The sequence below is a fragment of the Pseudochaenichthys georgianus genome, chromosome 22, assembly GCF_902827115.2.
Source record: "Pseudochaenichthys georgianus chromosome 22, fPseGeo1.2, whole genome shotgun sequence".
Taxonomy (NCBI): Eukaryota; Metazoa; Chordata; class Actinopteri; order Perciformes; family Channichthyidae; genus Pseudochaenichthys; species Pseudochaenichthys georgianus.
The window spans coordinates 14,469,749-14,491,262 of record NC_047524.1 but is presented as its reverse complement, the minus strand read 5'-3'; positions in this window follow the sequence as shown (position 1 = coordinate 14,491,262).

Below are 21,514 nucleotides of genomic sequence, written 5' to 3'. Positions count from 1 at the left end.
AAGGATATATCAGGTCATGTTGTACGCATGAGGAGTTGATAGAGCAATACTATGAAGTGAAACATCTGCCAGAAACTGTTAAGGATCAAGGATTTCACTCGGGAAATGAGATGTGAATATGATGGACCGCTGACAAGCTCAACCTGGATAATATATGAGTAACCATAGGGGAATGGGGTGGATAAGGGCATGACGATTGTTTGGTTTAACTAAAAGAGTTATATCTGAGATAGACAAGGAGAGAATTGTGAACATATGAAGCTTAAGTACTTCCTGAACTTGTGCTGAGCTTCACTTATTACTGAGAAGCCACATTGTGATTGGGTGCCTCACATTTTGAGGAACTTTTCAGACCAAAAGAGGCACACATGGTCTATTAGATTTCTTTATCATATTGTAAATCTGGAAATGGAAAACAAAGGGGGAGAGAGTGGACAACAAGCAGTAAAGGCTGCAGGATTGAGATCAAGGTATAAAGTGCGCCAAAGAAAAAACAAGTTGTTTTGTTCCCTAAACAGGTTCTGCACTGGGCTTTCAATGATCATTGATGTTGCTATACATTTGTAGGAAAACGCACGGAACAAAATTACTTTTCTTAAAATGTCAAACAAACCGTTCAATAAGGTAATAAGTTCACATTTTCCATATGCGTGTGTATAAAATGTCAATGTGTATGCTCACATATTTCAATGTCTTGACCCTAATCAGCCTCCTATTCTTTACATCTGTTATGAGCCTCATAACCACATCTGTTGTAATTTACATGACTTGACATCTGTAACGGAATTTGAATAAAAGTAATACAGTACAGTGTAACACTGTACTGTATTCCTTTTTAATGTACAAATACTTTGTTACTGTACGATAACAATAATCCACAGCTCCTCTCTCTGCTCCAAACATTTTTTTCCCCCGAGCAGCACCCTGCCAAGGCAGTAAACCTAGGGGAAACACTGGTATCACTGCCAATAAAGCTGTTTGAATTTGAAAAGGTACAAGAGATTCGGCAATGTCATAGACCAAAGCATACTTTTTCAATTTGCTCTGTCAAAGTTTCTTTTTGACAGTGAACAGATAACTCTAATGACTCTTTCAGTGTGTTTCCTAAGAGGTGCTGAGCCTCTGATTTTCTCTAAGTCAACAGGGTCTAGCTGTTTCTTCCAATGAGTGGGTATAGGCAGTAAATAGTGAATGGACTCTCTGACATTGAAACCTGCCAAAACTATGGTCCCATGGAAGAAAATGTGATAAAAAGCAGTTTTACTTTGCTCTATGATTAGTTCATCACTTGTAAGACCTTCCCATCAATTAGAAATAAAACAAAAAATTGAATTTATGGGTACATTTCAACTAAATGTTTAACTGTTTGGTGTTGAATGCCAATCAGCATTGGATAAAACGTTTTTTTGTTCCCCAATTATATTTCAAAACAAACAAAACTTCAACTTATCTTTTCAAAGTAACAGTTTTTTTGTATGCATATTGAAATATTTTCTTAAAGATTCCATATCAGGCCATAACGAGATTTGGCACTTCCCTACACTGAAATAGTGTTTGAAAAGCTTTGAGTCAGCAGTCGAGTCAATGCCAAAATAATATGCCAAAAAGTCAAAGATAATCCCAAACTAAATTTAAGCAAGCAATTCTTTGTTGTGACAACTTATTTCAGTCCTCTGAGTTTGGCAATCCAACTCAAGAGAAGTATGTTTTTCTTATAGTTTTCACTGTAACATTGTGGAGCTGCTGGCCCATAACTACAAAATGACTTTTGTCCACAACATGATACCCGCCAGGTAACACACTATCTTGATACCCAGGGGGGATTAAGATGTGGAGGAAGTGATTGTCTCACACTCTTCAGACTATGTGTCATAAAAGACAGATAGTGACAAATCCATTACTAACACCAACCAACAGCAAAGAAGAAAACTCACCGTCCAATTTCTTAGACAGATTAACTGAGTTTCACTGATGTGAGGGGCTCGTACAGGAGCACGTAAAGCAGGGCTATTCAATTAGTTTGGAATAGGGGCCGGTTGATGAAAATGATCCAAAGCAAGGGGCCGGGAAAAAAATGACTTGAAATATGAGCAATCATATTAAGAGCTTCAGATACAGTAAATACTACAGCAGGTCACCCTTGAAAAAGAGATCAATGATCTCAATGGGATTCACCTGCATATATAAAGGTTTGAAATTAAATTAAATGCTACAACAGCATAGTGGAGTGCATACATTTTGTTTAATTAAATCAAACATAGCCCCAAGGCCTTTATAAATGGCAAGTTCAGAACTCAGTACGTGTATGTGAAGCTAATATAACCATCAACATCATTAGATTTAGATTAAATGATCTAATAATTCACACAAAATAGCAATTTAGGGCCATACACAAACAACAGTGCATATTATGGTATAATAACAATAAAGACAAGTGAGCCATACCACATCAATTGCTTAATTAAAAGCAAAAACAATTGTCAAAAGACTTGTATTAATTACCAAACCACAACACACAGCCTTTTAAAACTCAAACCTTTTTTGATTAACATAGTGATAACTGTATGCAACCAACTTGGCAGATATGTGCCATCTAATGAGAGAAATGGCATTTTTTCGATTTAGCAAGAGCAGGGAAGTCGAGAGTATACGTTGTCATGGCAATACGCATACAGTGATGCAGATGCTGGTCGGAGAGGGATGCGCGATTATTAGTTTGTATGGCATTCATGTGTGAGAATGCCGATTCGCACGTGTAAGTCGAGCCGAACATTGTGAGGACAAAAAGTGCAAGACCCCTTGAATGCAGTAGGGCCTGGCTCATTTCGTGGCATCTGCAGGCAGTGGAAAGTACTTCCCGCATCTGCCACAGAGGCCACTACTCCGTGGCATCTGTGGCAAGTACTTCCAGCATATGCCACAGATGCCACTACTCCGTGGCATCTGTGGCAAGTACTTCCGGCATATGCCACAGATGCCACTACTCCGTGGCATCTGTGGCAAGTACTTCCGGCATATGCCACAGATGCCACTACTCCGTGGCATCTGTGGCAAGTACTTCCGGCATATGCCACAGATGCCACTACTCTGTGGTATCTGTGGCAAGTACTTCCGGCATATGCCACAAAGGCCACTACTCCGTGGCATCTGTGGCAAGTACATCCGGCATATGCCACAGATGCCACTACTTCGTGGCATCTGTGGCAAATGCTGCTATTTAAACCCGTATTTATCGTGTAAAATGTCGCTGTTTAGGCATGACTTTATCGAACTGATCTATACACAGGACTGATATGCGATCTCTATTTTTCAAAAATACTATACATTATCATTTCTATTCAATTTTACTTGGAGCATGGTTTGCTAAAATAAACAAACGTGCTATATTTATGATGAAATATTGGCGAGTGAGGGTTGCAACGCCCTTGGCAATTGTCGCTTCTTGAGGGGAGTTTCCACTGCTTGCTACGATAAACCAGGTGTATGACTAGTAAAGACAAATAATTAACAAATAAATATCTGTATTGACACAGCAACGTGTACACTGGTGTTATTAGAATTGGCTACAGACTTAGGGCAGCTGTAACTGATTGCAGTTGCCACTGCTAGTGAGATGCTAAGGTTTACTTTATAAATTAAGCAAAGGACAGTTATATTTGCCCCATGCCTTCAGCAGCAGCAGGCCATTCACTTTGATTTTATCCCCTTATGAAATGTCATAATTTCGACAATAAAGAAATGCTACATAAACGTTATCTTCCACGTTTTATCGAACCATCTCCGTTTCTAACTTTCAATATTTAAAAAGAGATCTCTCTCTCATCTGCGTGCGGGGGCGGGGCCTCACAGACATGCTGCTGCGCTGTGCACACAGTTCTGCCGCTAATGAATATTAGGATACATTTTGTGAGGAAACTTTTCCATCAATAATTCCAAAGTATTCCAAAATGTATTCACTTCAGGTTTACGAAAGTAACTGTAATCAGATTAGTTGTTTTTCAAATGTAACGCGAACTGAATACAGTTAGACTACTTGATTTTTGTTTTCTGATTACGTAACGCCGTTACATGTATTCCGTTACACCCAACCCTGTGTACAGATCAGTTCGATAAAGTCATGCCTAAACAGCGACATTTTACACGATAACTACGGGTTTAAATAGCAGCATTTGCCACGGAATAAACACTAGGCTTGTTTGAGACAAGCAAGACCTGCGCAGACCTGCGCAGACCTGCGCAGTTGCGATCAACGTCTTGCTAGTGCGTTGCATGATGGTTAGTCATTTTGTCCGACTTGCTCTGGAGGCTCGCCCACATGAGACTTTGAAATCTCGCGGGACAAAGACGCCCGCAGCCTTGAGAGCGAGGCGAGGTGAGTTGGCGCAGTTGCTCTCCACGAGCTGCGGAAGCGAAATGCTTGATGGGAAACGGCTCGCTGGTATCTCGAGCTGAGCGCTCATTGGTGGTTTTTACCACGTGCTGCTGATGAAACTCTCCAATTGGCTGGCAAAAGTTTGTTGTTGTTTTGTGTCAGTTTTACGTCGCCACATCCATTCCCATTTTTCATCATTGTTCCACAATGTTTATCATCGTGAAATTAATATCTATATATTTTATACTATACTGCTTACCGTTTTCATACTTTATATATCTTAGCATATTCATACACACTGTTCATACTGCTCACAGGCTGATATCTAGTGTATTCATACCCCACTGTTTATTCATCATTCAATTCATTCTATATGTTATTCTGTAGATTGTGTACATTACTTTCCACTTCACTGCTTGTTGCACCTGGTTAGAAGCTAAACTGCATTTCGTTGTCTCAGTACCTGTAATATGTGCAATAACAATAAAGTTTATCTTTAAGTTAAACCAAATCATTAAAATAAAATCTATTGTAATGTAATGATTTGGTTTAACTTTATTTATTGAATACATCATTTAAAATGGCAAGATTAAATCAAATGACATCCATGTTGTACACATCATAAAGCTTAAAGTGGCAGCTAAAGAATTAACACAGCAGCAGGTCTGTTCAATTCATGCTCATTAAGCTTCATGTGTGCGGATCTGAAGGGACTGATCATTTGTAGCCTGTCCACCTATCAGTTTTGCAAACATTAAGAGGGAGGAGCATTTCTAATTATGGAACCCAGTCACTGGTGTGGTTCATCATCATGACTGAATTAACAAACCTATATAAAGCAATGGAGATCACCTTTGTCTACAGTGGGTAAAATGGAATTTCCGCCATTGCAAACCCAGCCAGTCAAGCCGACTCCGAGTCCGAGCTGTCCGACTTAAGACGAGCTTTTTGACACCTCCCCCGGCTGCGATCGGCTACTCTCGTCTACTTTCGAGGCGAGCCGCAATGTGTCTCAAACACGCCTCTTCTCTTACTCTGGCATCTTGTGGCAACTCCCGTTGAGCAGCGGCAGATGCCTCGGCAAGTTGTGGCATCTGTGGCATATGCCGGAAGTACTTGCCACAGATACCACAGAGTAGCGGCCTCTGTGGCATATGCCGGAAGTACTTGCCACTGCCTGCAGATGCCACGAAATGCGCTTGCTGTCTCTCCTTGAATGAGGGAATTTCTCGTGGCTGAATTCATGAGTCCAGAACTTTTCAGAACCTGCCAGCTGAAATGACTGTCGCAGGTCATCTGGTGACTGAATGTCAATGAGTTCAAGTTGTAAAGACGCCTCATTTAATGTCACAATCAGCTCCTTTGCTTTCAGTGCAAACTCCCCCTCTATATTCACAGAGAAAGGGTCCTTCACAAATCTCATCACTTCAGTCGGGAGACTGAAATGTTCAAACCTTGTGGCAAAGTTGGTTTTCAATGCGTCCATAAATCCAGTCATCACCTCGGTGATTTGTAAACCTGCAGTGTTGGAAAATTGAGCATTTTGCCTGGACATAAATCTGCAAAAAAACGTGTGAGATTTTTTTTAAACGCATGGAGTCTCTCCACAAGTTGTGTAACCATTTTATCTCTGCCCTGCAGCTCCAAATTGAGTTGGTTCAGATGTTGGAAAATGTTGCTCAAAAAGCAAACAGCAGCGTAAAACTCATCATTCTCTATCAGACACAGAAAGGCGTTGGCTTTTTTATGTTTTGAATTGCGGAGAAACGCCATGATCTCCTCCTTAAGTTCACAAAATCGTTTCAAGACGTTTCCTTTGCTTAGCCATCTAATGGCACTGTGCATGAGCAAATCATTATATAGAGAGGCGAAGTCCATCCCTTTCCGGGAGGCTCCATGGGTCCGGAAAATTATACATTGAAGTCAATGGAGAGAGAAAGGTTATCTTTTGATCCCGTTTGAATTGTGCCACGAATGACACATATGATGTTTGTCAATTTCAAAGAATATTTTGCAAGTCAAAAAAAAAAAAATGTGTCGTAAAACTGTGAAGTTACACATTTTTTTGTGTGAAACCGCTCAGTGAACTACAGGTCTCTGGTCTCGCACAATACGCGTCACCATCACAAAGACAGCCGTCACGTTAGCAATTTTCACCTGTTTCTTTCAGAATGAGGCGCAAAGTATAAAATGAGGTGAAAATCACTACAAATTGTGGAAATTGATGTGAGATATTGTACCAAAGAAGTGTGATACATGTAAAAGGGCAGAAAGTCTTGTTGCAATTTCCAGACATTAAAAGAGGTCTGTTGAGTTCCCTGGTAATTATCAAATAGTAGCAGTTAAGTGAATACTGTTCAAGCAATACCTGTGTTTGTGTTTTATAGTGATTTCTCTGTTTTTATCCTTTCATAAATGTGAGGACTAAAATGGCGAGAGACAAAGGGCTGTAAATAAGTTTTATTGCAGTGGGGGATGTAGAGGTATGCAACACAGGGTGAGTGGGTGTGGGGAGAGGAAATTCTGTTTGAGATCTCTGGCAGGCCAGGTTTTAAGGAAATCTATGTATCTTGAATAAGTATATGTGTGAGTTTATACATTCCTGTGTGTTAATAGTTGAAGGAACAAAAGGTACATTTTTCCTCTCCAATATAGAGAGGTTTTTTATAGATTTCTGAAACAATGTTCCCTTTTTCTTAGAAATAGATGAGCACAATAGTTTTTTCTTTGACTTTTTACCTGTTTATCAAAAGAGTGTTTTAAGCTATTTGTGAAGAAGGAAGATGCAGAATTAAGGGTGATTTATGTTTGGAGTGTAAAGATTATCCCTGATAATGTTTTCTGGGTTAAACCATCGATAGGTTTTACAACTGGGGAGGGACATTTTCCTTGAGTTTTAATGAGGTGCCTTCCCAACACCTGTGGCTTTCAAAGCTGCCAGGCGCTGATTTCCCTGTGAGATAGCGTTTTGGTATCTCCCCAATGAAACGCCACCCCTTCTTTTGTATTAGGGAAATGTTTTTCTGGTTGTTGGCTCTCTCTTCATGCGCTGACAAGACGATAGGATGTCCGCAGTGCGTGAATAAGGGCGGGAGTACTCCACACGTTGCTTATATGATTCTTTGAATTGTATAAGTAATGTATTATATTATATCGTATTGCATTATTATTACTACTTTGTTTAATTAAAACGGATTATTGTTTAACTGGTATCCTGGTGTCTTCTAATTCCTTCCCTGTTATGATTTCAAGCAGGACTCGTCAAAACAACACGCGGTGAGGAGTTGGGTTGTAAAAACCCCCACCTCGCAACAAAGTCTGGGCATGTTGAGAGCTGTACATACACGAAAGGGGAGTTAGTCGGTTCTGTAAGAGCCAGCATGCGGGACCGGCTTTACAAGGTTTCAGTGAGTAATATGAGTGCAATGTGTAACGTTAATGTCAGCGAGCTAACATTAGCTAACAAGGTACACTAACGTGTTTTGTTTTAGTAACTCGTTTTCTCCTTAAGAACTTCGTGGTCTCTGTGTATGCTGTGGATAACATTAGTGTTCACAAGAACAAGGTACACTCCCGTGTTTTGTTTTAGTTGCTCTTCAGATTGAAGCGGCCAGTTTTATATCGACTATACAGTATAGTCTATACTGTATGTGTGATCTCCTTTTACATCTCGTTGTGTCATTTGAGTTTATTTGCTGTGTGTAGATTCAAGGATTTTGGTGACATGAACATGACCATCGCGGAGGCAGTCCAGTTACCATCCTTCTGTCTCCGTGAGGAGGGTGGGTCATATATTCTCAAGGAGAATCACCCATACTGGCACCAGTCCAAGGGCAGCTGCACATCACAGACCGGAGTCTCTGCTACTTTGTTGTGTGGACCAGAAGGAGGCGATCATCATCCTCATCCCCAAAGACCCTGCATGGCATGGACATCTCCTCCTCCTGGAAAAATTCTACACCCAGCATATGCTCCCTCCCTGTGTTGGCCAGTAGAGAGGAGGACATTTAAATAAACATACTCTTAACACCCTGGGACTCTGCGTTGTGTTCCGTATGTGTGATGGGGTGTTATGCAGAGGGGAGGAAAACAGGACACAGCAGATTGGGATTGTGGTGGAGACGCTGAGCAGTTATTTAATTGTTGCATGTAATTATTATTATACTGCATGCTTCTTAGTTATTCCATCTTTTGCTGTAACATGGATCTGTATGTAACTCTATATTTACTTGTTATCTACCACACTTCCTTCTACATCATATAGTATGTATATAGGATATATATATTTGTATACATATCTGTAAATTGTATAATTTTATTTAAACGTCTTTTTGATCTCTCTGTCTATAAACACAAACTGAGTAAGATTGACAATAAAGTTGACTTTGAAAAATATATATATTCTTTATGAAAATAGTTGACTGTTGGCGAAATGAATCCAAATGAAACGTTGGACTGAACTACAACTACGCCTTTAAATCTCTAAGGACTGTTTTTCAGTGGGATGGCAAGTTCCTAGCTTTAAACATTTATTAGTTTTTTCTCATAACAGATTTGATTTTATGAAGTTAATTTAACTTTGCCGACCATGTAAGGTCATTATTAAAAAGGTACAATTTGTTTAGGGTTGAATACAAATAATGATAAACATTTCATTTGGATAATTTACTGACAGAATAAGAAACTCAATGATGCTCTACTCACCTGTTCCTTTTTATAAAGTGAAACAGTTGAAACGATAGATTTTAGTAAACTTAAAAACAACCTTCTCCAAAAGCTATCAAGGAATATACCGAATACTTGTTTTAGAACTTTATTACATATTTTTATATAAATAGTTTGAATGATCCATAATTGACAGAAGCTTGTGTTTACACTGACCTGTTACTCATATATTAATGTCTTTGTAACTTCAGTAAACCACTACCTCACTAATTTCTTTCATTCATCACGGTTCAGTAAACTAAGTGATACATGAACCAGTTTAATAATTATAATAACGTAGGATTGCAACTCTTTTAAACTGTAGGTGGCTCTTAAAAGAGCCGTTGTGTTTGGGTGTGCTGGTCTCAGGTCAGTTTAAGCCCTCTCTCCGCATGCAGCGGGCCAGCTGGATGTCCTTGGGCATGATGGTGACCCTCTTTGCTTGGTTCATCTTACTGGGGGGCAGCTACATGGATGTCGGTGCAGTCCACAGTCATTGTGCAGTTGAAGGCAGAATGGATGAAGGCAGAATGAATTTATTATTGACTCCGAATGAAGCACAACTTCATGTCATACAATACATTGACTTTATTTGTAATTGTGTAAAAACATATGAGCATTGATTAGCAAGCAGGACCTGCAGGAACAGAGCACGGTGATGGATGGAGCTGGGAAGAGAGAAGAATAAAGAAAACAGATCAACTTCATTATCGGATATTAAAAATTCAATTTCAAAACAAGTTGCCGCTCCTACAGTTTTCTAGTATGTAAAGATGATTTCACATGACCTATGCAAAATATCACACTCAATACATGTGTGTCATAACCAAATACTATTACGTACAGTGGAAATCAGGTTGCCAGAGCAGGTCAGTGTGCATGTTCCTCAGGGTCTCAGCAGTTACAGGTGAGGTAAAGAAAATAAAAGAGAAAAAGGTCAGTAACAACACTTTAAAGTAACAACACTTTGAATAATTATCTCTTTTAATAATTATCTCTTTTAATAATTTTCTATCAGTAATCACTCAACTACTGTCTTTCCAACAAACAGATTGACTCACTATCATCACAATGAAACACGTCCAGAAGAATGTCATGCAAAGCTGCCTGCCTGCCTTCCTTCGACTCTCCCTGAACTGCCTGATCTTTTAATGTTCAATGTTAACCATTTGTGCAGATAGCATTAAGTAGAAAAGATCGCCGATGCTAATGTTCCGTTAGCCTACCTCCCGCCCCCTTAGCACCTGGTGGAGGGGGCGATAGGCTACTCTTCAAATGTTTCACAAAATACTTACCATCATGACTACTCTTACTGTTTAACATTTTGGTTTACTTCATGTTAAGGCTAATACAAATGACAAGGCTAAGTAATGTGATGCTAACTAACGTGCTCGCTACTAGCTATGTAGCTAACTTGACTATGTTCCATGCAAAACATGTATATTACCTGATATGTTTGGTCCAACGACTCCTGGTCCTTTCATCAGACGGGAAGCGATAGAACGAGCAAGTGGTATGATCACTTTTGTGATTCCAACCTGGTACAAAGCACACAGGCATCTTGTAAAAGTGAATTTATTTTTAGCAATCTCTTATATTTATTGGAGGGAATAAATCAGTTATGAGATCTTCTTCTTCTTCTTTGCTTTAATTGCGAGTCGCAACCAGTCTTGGAGCATTATCGCCTATGACATCACTTACGCGACCCAGAATGGGATTTGGGATTTGTAGTCTTTCTAGTTGCGTATTTTTCATAGTCTTATATCTCAACAGTTTTACGACAAACTGTGACTTTTTTTACATGGAAATGATTGTTTAAGATTGACAAACATCATATGTGTCATTCGTGGCACAATTCAAACGGGATCAAAAGATACGTTTTCTCTCTCCATTGAATTCAATGTATAATTGTTCGCTTCCGGGGTCCCATGGACCGGAAGTAGATGGGCGTGACTTCGCCTCTCTATTGAGCTGACATGTCTGACAACATCTGGCGGAAAAGGCGGTGCTGTAAACTGGAGTTACAACGAATAAAGTTAATAATCGCCATGACAGAGTCCATTGTGTTTTTTAACTCACCACTCAGTTTTGCGCACAGGAGGCTTTGGTGGATGAGGCAATGCAGCGATCTCAGCTGTGGAGCCACATCTGTCAGCCTAGCGGACAGTCCCTGTGTTTGGCCCGACATCGCAGGGGCCCCATCCGTTACAAGCATGTTAATACGATCCAATCCCAACTTGTGCTCCTTGAAAAACGAAACCACTTTGTGGAATATCACCTCACCGGTCGTGTGTCCATCCAAAGGAATTAATCCAAGTAGATCCTCCCGAAAGCACTCACCATCAAAGAATCTAACATCGAGGCACAGCTGTGCAACATCGCTGCTGTCAGTGGATTCATCAATAGCTAGCGACATAACCTCCGCCTTTCACAGTTTGTCCAAGAGAATCTCAAAAACGTCCGATGCAAGGGTCTCCACTCTCCTTGATGTTGACGTGTCAGAAATCGGAATGTTCTTAATTGAGTCAATAACGCTTTTTCTGAATTTCTCATCTGCAACCACTTCCTCAATTGATGCAAGCATACACTCTTTGACTGTCTCTGCGTCCGTAAAAGGCCTTTTCTTTTTGCCTAATATCCAGGCCACTCGTAGGGACGCTGCGGTAGCTCTCTCTTGGTCAGTGCAAGCCCGAAACAGGGAGCTACGTCTTTGGTCATAGCACGAAGTTAGCCCCAAAATCTTCTGGCGGCGAGCATCAGAGCCCGCTGGAAAAGTGGCGTCAAAGTTGGCGTGAGCTGTCTTAAAATGCCTTCTCAAGTTGTACTCTTTACACACCGATAAACACTCATTGCAGATTAAACACACGGGCCTCCCACTGACATTTACATGCAAGTACTTCTCTTTCCACTCGCTGTTGAATTGCCAGTTTTCGGTGTCAACCTTTCGTTTTTTTAACGTAGAAAGAGACATTTTTATATCCAACTATGCTGACCAGGTTTGATTAATCGTTCCACTGGCGCAAAACCATCGAAGGTGCGTGAGCTTGTAGTGAAGGGCAGCGCGAGCCGCGAGGACGCTCGCAGAGACGCAATAAATGACAGGAGTTGGTAGTAGGTGGGTTCGAAACCCGAGCCCGCCAAAGTTTTCAGGCAATGTCTTCCCCTCTATCTCTCAATGTAACACCCTCTCAGGAATAAATGCACTCTGGTCCAAAAAATAAATAAATAAAATTAATTTTAATTAAACTTTTTTTTTTTTTTACTTTTTAACATTATACTCAAAGGGCCAGTAAATATCACCCGGGGGCCGGATTTGGCCCGCGAGCCGCCAGTTGAATAGCCCTGACGTAAAGACTGCAGCTACATTTCAAACCAGCAGCTTTACTGATTTCAAACTTCACTTCCAGCTCCGAGTGGCCTACTTTAACACAGCCTGCCTCAGATAAAGTAGACTGCAGGCTGATAATGATGGAGCTGAAGAATAATGAGAGAGAAAACGAGGTGACGCAGGCGGACAGCTGAGTGCTGTGTAAGTTGAGTGTTTTGTTAAAACTGTACTCGAGCTCTTTTCTGATGCTCTTTGGTAATAATGAACTGGTCCATCATGCCCTGTAAAATGAGTCTACAATAGGAAAAAACATGGATGTGAAATACAGTGATTTACTAGTGTGCTTACAGCCTAACGGAAGAGAAAACTGAATAGCAGGTTTAGTTTATATTTTATGTTTGAATAAATAAAAATAAAAACGTTGTGTTTTTACAATAGGTCATATACGAACTGGATGATTAAACTAATTCGGAATTTTTAAAACAACCTGATCGTGGTTTTAAACTTGTAAGCTAATTCTTCTTTTGAACTCAAAACATTTAATGTTTTATGTCTGAACATGTCAGGTTTTCTGAAGGTGCAGTAAATACAAATAGTTAAAAAGGTTTTCTGAATATGTCAACTCCCAAAATGTCAAGACAATATTTGTAATGCAAATTGTTTTGGCATCTTAATAAAACAAACAAAAAACGACAAGATAAAATACTTAAAAAGACACTGTTATCGTGTATTCTGGTTGTGGCTTGGATTTTATTTGATATTTATCCCCTGCTTTAGCTTCAACAGATCTTAAACTAGTATCTCTGTTTATCAGACTGACACACTGACAAAGTGCTTAATGTTCAATAGGAAACCTTCTGTTCACAGACAGCCCTTGAACTAACTGTCGTAATTAAAACAGGACAAATAAGCTCACTGACCTGTATAGTCTCTGCAATTTGCAACAACAGCTCCATTAAAACATCAATTGAAAGCCATGCAGGCGCTTCACTGCCTCAATTAGGGTTGTGACCACATCAGTGTGGCTTTAGCTGAGCCAAAATACATACTACATTTGAATTTAAAATGAGAAAAATGTAGCATATTTAGGGTTCTGTGTTTAACCATGCATCATAACAAGGTCGATACTTTAGTTTATGACTAAAACATGTGAAACATTATCATCAGCCTCATGTACATTGGTTTAGGTGCTGATTAGAAAATGTTAACATGATAATGTATGCATGTAGCTTGTGTGTAATGATGAGGTGCATTTGTAAGAATTCTGAAAACATGTTAGTAACAATTAATCAAATACAACGACGCCAAAAGTGTCACAATTCACATGTTATGTCACGTTTGTAGTTTTGTCTGTGTTGGTGTTTTTCTTGTCTTTGGGTTTCCTGTCTTATTGTGTTAAGTGTTCACCCCCGTTTCCTGCCTGTCTGCTTTCTGTCTGTTTCCCTCCCTGATTACCCGATTGTGTTCACCTGTTGTCCTTGTGTTTCTCCTCCCCTGCCCGGCTGTTTCTCGTTGTCATGATTACCCCTTCTTGTATTTAGTCTTGGCTCTGTCTGTGTTCAGTGTTGGGTCATTGTTTGTTGGTGACGGAGTTCACCGGAGAGTGTTCTGTTCTGTATATATCATTTATCCTTGAAATAAAGGGTTTCTCAAAGGTTATCTGCATTTGGGTCCTGCTTCCTTCACTCATCCGTGACAGAATGACCCAACCAGGAATGGACCCAGCAGACAGTTTGTACGCGGTGAAGTACAAGTTAACATGCTTGAGGAATGACTTTCGATATGCCTCCAGTACTGAAGAGAGGCAGTCAGTTATTTCTGCGGCACGCCAGGAGGTAACCTCAAGGCCCTGGTTGAGGGAGTTGCTCCCCGAGTGGGTGGAGGACTTTTTGGGCAGCTTTGAGGTCAAACCTCTTTCCCGGCATGCTAGCTCCAGGCATGCTAGTCCCCTACCTCCCAATTCCCAACCTGACACCATACGTCTCGGCGTGTTCCGTCTGGAGTCAACCTCTGCTTCTTCCCCAGTTCCTGCTCCTGTCCAGGAGCCGTTCTCTGGAACTCTGGCTTTTGGAGGCCCACGGAGCCTCCAAAAGGCTCCTAAGAGAGGGAGTCGCAAGTCCAGACTAGCAGCCACGGTTCCAGTCCCGGATCCAGCAGTCACGGTTTCGGCCCCAGCAGCCACGGTTCCAGTCCCGGCCCCAGCAGCCACGGTTCCAGTCCCGGCCCCAGCAGCCATGGTTCCTGCCCCAGTGCAGGCTCCCGCAGCCATGTTTCCGGCTCCGAGTCCGCCCCACACAGTCATGATCCGGGCTCCAGAGCTGGATCATACAGCCATGTTTCCGGCTCCAGGGCCGGCCCCAGCGGCTATGGTCCCGGCTCCGGGAGCGCCCTATACGGCCGTGTTTCCGGCGTCGAAGCTGGAGCTTATAGACAGGATTCTGGCTTCAGCAGCCATGTTTCTGGCGGCTATTCCGGTCCCTGCAGCCAGGGTTTCGGCCCCAGTTCTGGTCCCAGCAGCCATGGTCCCGACCCCAGCTGCCTTGGTTCCAGACCCGGATCTGGTCCCGGCTGCCACGGTCCCATCTCGGGTTCCCTCCTCTGGTTCCTCCTCGAGTCCCCTCTCTAGTTTCCCTCGAGTTCCCTTCTCTAGTTACTCTTCTAGTCCCTCCTCTAGTCTCTCCTCTAGTCCCCTCTTTAGTCTCTGTTCGAGTCCCCTCTCTGTTTCCATCTCAAGTTCCCTCTCCAGTTCCCCCTCGAGTCCCCTCTCGAGTTCCCTCCTTTAGGCCCTCCTATAGTCCCTCCTCGAGTCCCCTCTCGAGTTCCCTCCTTTAGGCCCTCCTATAGTCCCTCCTCGAGTCCCCTCTCTAGTTCCCCTCTCGAGTTCCCTTCTCTAGTTACTCCTCTAGTCCCTCCTCTAGTTCCCTCTTTAGTCTCTGTTCGAGTCCCCTCTCTGTTTCCATCTCAAGTTCCCTCTCCAGTTCCCCCTCGAGTCCCCTCTCGAGTTCCCTCCTTTAGGCCCTCCTCTAGTCCCTCCTCGAGTCCCCTCTCTAGTTCCCCTCTCGAGTTCCCTTCTCTAGTTACTCCTCTAGTCCCTCCTCTAGTTTCTCCTCTAGTCCCCTCTGTAGTCCCTTCTCGAGTCCCCTCTCTGTTTCCATCTCCAGTTCCCTCTCGAGTTCCCTCCTTTAGTCCCTCCTCTAGTCCCTCCTAGAGTCCCCTCTCTAGTTTCCCTCTCGAGTTCCCTTCTCTAGTTACTCATCTAGTCCCTCCTCTAGTCTCTCCTCTAGTCCCCTCTTTAGTCTCTGTTCGAGTCCCCTCTCTGTTTCCATCTCAAGTCTACCGTCTACTCCCCTGCCGGGGGTCCTGCCAACCCTGTGTCCTGTGCCGTTGGAGGTCCCGCCGTCTACTCCCCTGCCGGGGGTCCTGCCAACCCGGTGTCCTGTGCCGTTGGAGGTCCCGCAGAATACTCTTCTGCCGGGGGTCCTGCCAACCCTGTGTCCTGTGTCGTTGGAGGTCCCGCCGTCTACTCCCCTGCCGGGGGTCCTGCCAACCCTGTACCCTGTGCCGTTGGAGGTCCCGCCGTCTACTCCCCTGCCGGGGGTCCTGCCAACCCTGTGTCCTGTGCCGTTGGGGGTCCCGCAGAATACTCCCCTGCCGGGGGTCCTGCCAACCCTGTGTCCTGTGTCGTTGGAGGTCCCGCCGTCTACTCCCCTGCCGGGGGTCCTGCCAACCTTTTCTCCTGTCCCGTGGGAGGTCCCGCAGAAGACTCTTCTGCCGGGAGTCCTGCCAACCCAATATCCCGTGCCGTTGGAGGTTCTACCGGGGGCCCTGCCAGCCCCATGTCCATCACCGGTCTCGCCGGGGTTCCTGCCAACTCCTGGTCCTTTTCCGTGGGGGATCCTGCCGAAGCCTGTCCGACCGGCTCCGGTTTCTGTCCGGCCGACACCGGGTCCTGCCCGATCTCCGGAACTGGCCCATCAGCGCTTTCCTGTCCGGTCGACACCGGCTCGAGCCCGGCCCCCTGAGAGCCGCGGTCTTCGCCCTCGAGCCCGGCCCCCTGAGAGCCGCGGTCTTCGCCCTCGAGCCCGGCCCCCTGAGAGCCGCGGTCTTCGCCCTCGAGCCCGGCCCCCTGAGAGCCGCGGCCTTCGCCCTCGTGCCCGGCCCCCTGAGAGTTGCGGCCTTCGCCCTCGGGCCCGACCCCCTGACTCTTCCTGCCGTTGCCTTCGCCCTCGGACCCGGGTCCCTGACTCTTCCTACCGCTGCCTTCGGTCCTCCATGGTCCCCACCTTGGACTCTGTTTTGACCCCGGGCCGTCCGCCCGAGACCCCTTCCTGGTTCTCTGCCTTGTCCCCTGGCAGTCCGCCCGAATCCCCCTTTTTGGACTGTACCTTGCCCCTCGGGCCGTCCGCCCGTGACCCCTTCCTGGTCCTCCGCTGTGTTCCTGGGCTGTCAGCCCAAGGAGACCAGCCAGGAGGGAGTTGCAGTAGTCTAGGCGTGAGGTGACGAGAGCCTGCACCAGAACCTGCGTGGCTTTCTGGGTCAGCTGGGGACGTATCCTCCTGATGTTGTAAAGCGTGTATCTGCAGCAACGGGTTGTAGCAGCGATGTTTGCAGTGAAGGACAGGTTGTTATCTAGGGTCACACCCAGATTCCTTGCAGTCTGAGTCGGGGAAACAACAGAGGTGCCGATGTTGATTGTCAGGTCAAGAGTGGGACAATCTTTTCCCAGAAGAAAAAGCAGTTCAGTTTTGTCAAGGTTGAGCTTGAGGTGATGAGCAGACATCCACTGAGAGAGGTCAGCTAGACAAGCAGAGATGCGTGCGACGACCTGGGTCTCTGAGCGGGAAAAGGACAGACTTAATTGGGTGTCGTCAGCGTAGCAGTGGTATGAAAAACCATGCGGGCTAATGACTGATCCGAGCGAGTTTGTGTACAGGGAGAAGATGAGGGGACCAAGAACAGAGCCCTGAGGGACCCCTGTAGTTAATTGACAAGGGTCGGACTCGGACCCTCTCCAAGTTACCCTGTAGGTACGGTCTTTGAGGTATGAGGTGAGGAGGGAAAGTGCAGAGCCTGAAACTCCAAGTTCTTGGAGAGTGTGAAGGAGGATCTGATGGTTCACCGTGTTGAATGCAGCAGAAAGGTCCAAAAGGATGATGACAGAGGAGAGGGAGGCTGCTTTAGCAGTGTGCAGTTCCTCAGTGACAGCAAAGAGGGCAGTTTCTGTGGAGTGACCTGCCTTGAAACCAGACTGGTGTGGATCCAGAAGGTTGTTCTGATGGAGATAACAGGAGAGTTGTTTAAAGACAGCGCGTTCAAGTGTTTTAGACAGGAATGGGAGTAGAGAGACAGGCCTGTAGTTTATAACATCAGACGGGTTGAGAGTGGGTTTCTTTAGGAGAGGGTTTACTCTTGCCTCCTTGAGACTGTTTGGAAAGTGACCAGAAGTTAGAGAAGTGTTGATGAAATGGGAGAGAAATGGTAGAATATCAGGAGCGATAGTCTGAAGGAGGTTTGAAGGGATAGGGTCCAGAGGACAGGTGGTAGGGCGGGCAGAGGTAATGAGGGTAAGAACCTCACTTGGAGAGAGAGGGGAAAATGAGGTTAGTGTGTGGGTGGAAGGAGGGTCTGGTGACCCAGCGGTGAGTAAAGGTGAGTCAGAAAAAGAAGAGCGAATATCATCAACCTTTTTTTCAAAGTCGTTAACAAAGTCGCTTGACAGAAGTGAGGAGGAGGGAGGGGCTTTGGGGGTGTCCAAGAGGGTGGAGAAGATGGAAATTAGTTTTTTGGGATTGGAATAGGAAGATTGGATCTTATCTTGAAAGAAAGTGCTTTTTGCCTGATAGATCGATGCAGAGAAAGAGGAAAGGAGAGCCTGATAGGTTAGGAGGTCGTCATGGTGTTTGGATTTCCACCGTTTCCGCTCTGCACGCAGTGCGTCATTTAGCCAGGGAGCAGGAGGGGACTGACGAGCCTGCCGAGATGTGAGAGGACAGAGAGAGTCCAGAGAGGATGAGAGAGTAGAGAGGAGAGTTTCTGCAGCAGGGTTTGGAGGCAGGAGTTGGAACGAGTCAGAGGAAGGGAGGGCTGAGAGCACCGATGAGGCAAAGGTAGAGGGGGAGAGGGAACGAAGGTTACAGCGGACAGGTGCAGGATGAGAAGAGATTAGTTTGTTATGTTTGGAAAGGGGTAGAGAGAATGAAATGAAGAAGTGATCGGATGTGTGGAGCGGAGAGGTTAGAAGTAGTGCAGTTCCTTGAGAATATGAGATCAAGGACATTGCCAGCTTTATGAGTTGGTGGGGACGGAGACAGTGAGAAAACAAAGGCGGTTAACAGAGATGTTAGTTCGTCTATCTTCCCTGTCTGGAGGTTGAAGTCTCCAAGAAGTACAGCGGGAGGGCCAGTTTCAGGGATGTGTGAGAGGAGATTATCTAATTCCTCCAAGAAGTCCCCCAAGGTGCCTGGTGGACGGTAGAGAACAACAATGGTTAAATGTATGGGATCGGTTACTGTGACGGCATGGAATTCAAAGGTGGAAGGAGTGAAGTTAGGTAGCTTGAAGAGGGAAAATCTCCATTTGGGAGAGAGCAGGAGACCAGTGCCACCTCCTCTGCCAGTGGGTCTGGGTGTATGGGAGAAGGAATATGCTGTGGAGAGCTGCTGGGGTGGATGTGTTGGATGGAGTAATCCAAGTCTCAGTGAGAGAAAGGAAATCCAGAGACTGCAGGGAAGCGTAGCCAGAGATGAAGTCAGCCTTAGGAACAGCTGACTGGCAGTTCCACAGGCCGCCTGAAACTAGATGTTGGATCTCAGTGGAGCATGTGGGATAGATGAGAGCAGGCCGGTTATAGCGATTAGGAGATGCACGGGGCCAGTGATAATTGCGAGGAGACACATGAACAGGAATGGAGAAAATACACATGATTATAGCATGAGGGGCTAGAAAACTAAAGAAAATAAAATAAGACACCAGCGGTAATTAGCTTAATCAGAGGAGGATTTGCCTCCTCTTTGCCACCCTCGTGACTCCCGCAGGACTCCAATGTCTTTGTCAGTCTTACTCCCGCAGGACTCCAATGTCTGACGCTGAAGCTGACGCTCCAGGAAAGAGCTACCTAAAATGGACGCCTGATTGCTGAGTTCTCACAGCTGTGGGGCCACGGCCCTATAATTAGTTACCTCTCTACAGCTGATAGACGACAGCAGAGTGGCCCTGCCTATATTGTAATGCAGGGTTGAGTGCCCCTGTGTAATAGGTTCACTTGAGCAGATCTGAGATTTAAAATCTCTCAAAAGCGCCGTTTTAGCAACAATAACTACAGAACAATTATACAGAGTAGAATAAATGAAACAGAGAAGTCTAATTAAACAAGAATACATACATTATTTATTAACAACTCAAGGCAAAAGTTCTCACATGACTGATGATGTTACTTAAATAAATCAGCTCAGCTCACAGGTGCCTTTTAACAATTAAAAGTCCAAGCATCACATTTTATGTTTGCATCTACATGAATACATGAAAACAAGACACTGGTTTAAGCAGCATTTTTGGAGGAAATGTCTAACTATGAACCTTCAGTCATTCAGAAGTCCTCTCTTAACAGTGAAGCTTAAGGAGACTCACCTAAAAGGTAGCGAATATTAACAAACACATCAAATATTTACATTACATGGAATCACATTTCAAACATTATCTGCCTGTATTTAATGTAAAACCTGTTTTGCATATGATTACATGACATTCTCTGAAAGTTATCTTTCATACACAGAGGTTATACTGTGAAATCGATATAAATGTGGATTCTGCTAACGGCCCGTCCACACAGCGGCGTGCGTTGACGCTTCCCCATTCACTTTGAATGGGGTGACGTCACTTTTAGCCGAAATGCATCGTGGGAAGCGACGTGGAGCGTAGCTGGCGTGTCTCGCAGCAAAAGTTGAGCAATGTTCAACTTTTGACGCCTCGGCGAGGCGTCAGCCAATCGAATCATATGCCAGTACAAGCTCTAGCCAATCAAACCGCTGCTTGTGTGTCAGGGGCGGGAGATTCATGTGATTGGTTGTTGGTCGAGTGTCAGACACGCCCGCCGGCAAGCGCCAACGCACGCCGCTGTGTGGACGGGCCGTAAGAGTTAAATTATGTGTGTCCCCCTTGCAAAAAGACATCAGTTCGTCACAGTGGGCCATGGTATTTGTTAGCTTTGGCATCCTGCACCTGGAACGCTTGCGGATCGGAAGTTGGACTTTTCAACTGGGAAATACCGACCTCAGAGTTGTCTGGAACGTAGCAGAAATACACAAATGGGGATAGATATCAACCCTGCATTTTACTCTGACAACAAGCCCAACCACATCAAATTGACGGCGTTTTACAGGGATTCATAACTGTATTATAATCACAGGATTTTGAATTATTAATAATTAATAGTCACTTCGGGAATTTATCTTTTGACATTTTCATTACTGCTAGCTTTGTCGAGGATTTGGCATTTATTAGGACGCAAACGCAGAATAATAGGTATGTATAAAATACCTAAATTGATTTATTAAACTTAAAGCTATAGTAAAAAGGTAAACTGAGGGAGCAGGGTACACTAATACAATTAGACAAAGGAAAAGCAGGAAATAAAACATACCGGGTTTGCACTAGGAACACAGGAAGAGAATCCACGAGGTAATAGGCCTGGGTTACAAACTAACAGAGAACAGGTGGAAACACAGGTTTATATACACACAGACACAAGACACAGCTGATGTAGGCAAAGGCGAAAAAACAAGGGTTGGATGATTAGACACAGGTAGAGCTAATCAGGGCGGTGCAAACAATCACCAAAAAGGCGGGAAAACACAAAGACAGGAAGTGAAACTAAATTAAACAGGAACCAGAAAAACATAACCCATGTAATGATTGTGACTTTTAGCCATTAAATAATACCACACCTTTGTTCAAAACAGATATTTCTCCTAAAGTGCTGAAGTCTGCACTTGCAGCATGCAGGAATAACTTTTCCGGAAAAGTTTACTGTTCTCCATTCCTTATGTTCATCTCCCATACACTTCACTTTCACAGTATTTGCATCACCATACATAGGAGAGGGAAACAATCCC